This window comes from Etheostoma cragini, unplaced genomic scaffold (assembly GCF_013103735.1).
Source record: "Etheostoma cragini isolate CJK2018 unplaced genomic scaffold, CSU_Ecrag_1.0 ScbMSFa_1021, whole genome shotgun sequence".
NCBI lineage: Eukaryota > Metazoa > Chordata > Actinopteri > Perciformes > Percidae > Etheostoma > Etheostoma cragini.
Window position 1 is genome coordinate 1 of NW_023265032.1, and position 2,890 is coordinate 2,890.

The following is a 2,890-nucleotide window of genomic DNA, read 5'->3' on the forward strand; positions in this document are numbered from 1 at the left end:
CTATACTTTCAGGGATCATTTCTAGAGTTTCTGACTTGAGGAATGTGTTTCTAAAGTGTTTGGTCTCGCTGACCACGACGAAGAGTTGTGATGTTCCTTTCTGAGCATGAAACTGACAGAGTAATGATTCACTTCATATGATCTCTGTCATTGATGATTGTTTTTTGCTTCTTTATGGAGAATTGAGGAAGGGAATATGATCAGAGTGGTAGACGCAGATATGTAGAAAACTAACATGTGTGAAGGTAATGAAACATGCTAAGCTTTCTAATTAACTGAAGTTATAGTCAGTCTTGAAGTATGTTTTGTCCATGGTGGACAATGTTACTTGAAAGGGTTAACACCTACTTTCTTGGCTTTGTAGTGCCTTATGTTTAGTGCAAAAATGTAAACTGGGTTCAGCCATAATTCATTTCTATTTCTACCTTTGCTTTTCCTACTTTGACATGTCAAAAAGGTGCGTTGTTTGAAAGCCCATCTCTACACATCCATGTTCCCCTCCCACATGTGTTTCAACTTGACCTATCAGACTGTGTGGCCTTTACAGGCTCAGCTTGATTGACATGTATTAAAGGGGTGGAACGGTACACTGAAGTCCCGGGGGACGGGATAGAGTATTGTAACAAGGTTTGAGTACATACAGCAAGTACTTGAAGCCAGGTTACTCCACAAGTGGATACGGGGCATTGAAGGTGATGTGTAAATCCTGATTGATTCAGTGATTTTTTGGCCCTATTTGTATTTGGATCTAAAGGCTGGATAAGCACTGTAGGGAGGAGACGTTGGACTTTTTTTTTTTGGTCTCGTTTTAGTGATTGGCATGTCTGGGTGATGGCGTTGGATATGGGTTAGCATGTTGGATGTATTTCCACTCACGTACCAACAACGCTAACCTTCGTTTTATCCACCACTTTCTCACCTGTACTACTGGAACTGACTGGGAAACCAAAGTTTCCCCGTGGGTTGCTACCACTCGCCTTAGGCGAGGCTACTCTTCCTTAGTGCTGCTGGCTCTGACTCATATGAAGGGAAATATGGGGCAAAAGGTGAGAGCTTGCAGAACAAAAAAATCTGAACTTATATGTTTAAATCTGCACTTGTAAAAATACAATTTGCACTTGCAAAAATGTTCCCACACGTGGGATCTTGGAGCTCTGAGCCAACAGGACGGGGAGGAATTCAGGGTTCTATCACCAGATGAAGGACAACTCTGTCTGGTTTGTTTATGTAGCTACCGTTAGCTAACTAGCCAATGACCGGGCCAACTCACAATCGGACTGACAATTGTTCTTGAAAAAATGCTAATAAACAGTAAAAAAAACTAAAAATGACACTGTAATATATTTCTCGTCCTGCCTATGCACCACCTGTCTATACTTTGTTTATCACATTGCACTTTTCTGGTATAGACACAAACTGCATTTTGTTGTCTTTGTACTTGTACTCTGCACAATGACAATAACGTTGAATCTTATCTAATAAAAAAAAAAAAGATGGATGTCTTTGCACACGAGCAGTACACACAAGTTTGCACCATTTGGGAGGTCATTTTCTCTAACTCCAGTAACTGAGTGTGCTCAGCAACTTCCTATAATTTAAACTTTTGATTCATTTTTATAGCTCATTGTCCGTCTGATTCTATTTTCTATCAAAGCTTGTAAAACATCCACCCTGGTGTCATCGCAGGGAGACCCCAATTGATGCTCCATTATTTCTACCATAAAGGAAATATAATGTTTTATCAAAGTGGGTTGGGTAAGTAATGTTCCTGCTTACTTCTTGACAAATAAAGCAAGTGACATCACTCAAAGAAAGCTACGCAATGGCTGGGAATCAAACCCATATCGACTGCTTCTAAGGAAGCTATGCTCACCACTATACCACCATCACTGGACAATACTATGTTCACTGCAAATCTGCGATGTGTCATTGGTTTGTTACCACTGGTATAGCCTTTCATTGTCCTGCAGGATTCAAACCGGCATGGGGAGACCTGAATGGATTTCTAATCCAACTCCTAAACCACTCAGCCAGCACAAGCTGAAAAGGAGTGTATACTAGGGATGAGCGAGTACAGCATTATCTTTATCTGTATCTGTATCTGTTTACCACATGAATTATCTGTATCCGGATCCGTACTCGGACTGGGCGGGGCCTAAACCGGAAGTGGGCATATTTAACCCGGAAGTGGGTCAGGTTGTCTTGAAATGGGGGTGGGGGGCTTTAACCGGTATGTTATTTTAAGCATGCAATTGATATGGGTGGATCAAAAATTTTTATATTTATTGCTGATTAGAAAACTATTTACATGACAGCATCAGCCTTGAGTGTCATTGGTGTTGTCGTGGTAACAAACAAACTATATAGGCCTACAGTATATAACAAGTTTTGCAACAATAAATACAGCAATGTGCTTGCAATTATTAAGTAAAATGTAAAACAAGAGTTTTCATACTCAATAATATAACTTTATTTTTTAACTTTTAATTTTTCTATGATCAGTGTGATCATTTATTTACTTTTGGTTCTTTTTTATTTTCACCCTCACAGACAAACACACTCAATTGTGTGTGTGTGTGTCTGTGAGTGAGTAAGAGATACAGAGAGAGAGCGAGAGAAACAGAGAGAGAGGGGGGCGGTGGGTTTGAATGTGTTTGTTTGTGTATCTTCATTTGTAATATTATTCATTTATACCACAACTGCCTTTTATTTTTTATAAAACATATATATTATATATATGTTATAAAACACAGCAAGAAAGTTTCAGACACTCAAAAAACTAGTTAGGGCCAGCAGGCAGTTAAAAAAAAACAAAAAAACTTTGACGGCAGAGATGCAACCCGAGTTGCATTCTACCAAGCACTATGTCTGAACCAACCCCACGGTTACT

At 39.4% G+C, this 2,890-nt stretch overlaps 1 non-coding gene across 1 annotated transcript; it reads left to right on the forward strand.

Moving 5' to 3' along the window:
- LOC117939751 lies at positions 1-210 on the forward strand (the record flags this gene model as incomplete). The annotated part of the gene is made up of 1 exon (XR_004655653.1): positions 1-210. It is a non-coding gene; the product is annotated as a small nucleolar RNA U3 (small nucleolar RNA).
- Positions 211-2,890: the final 2,680 nt, after the last annotated feature.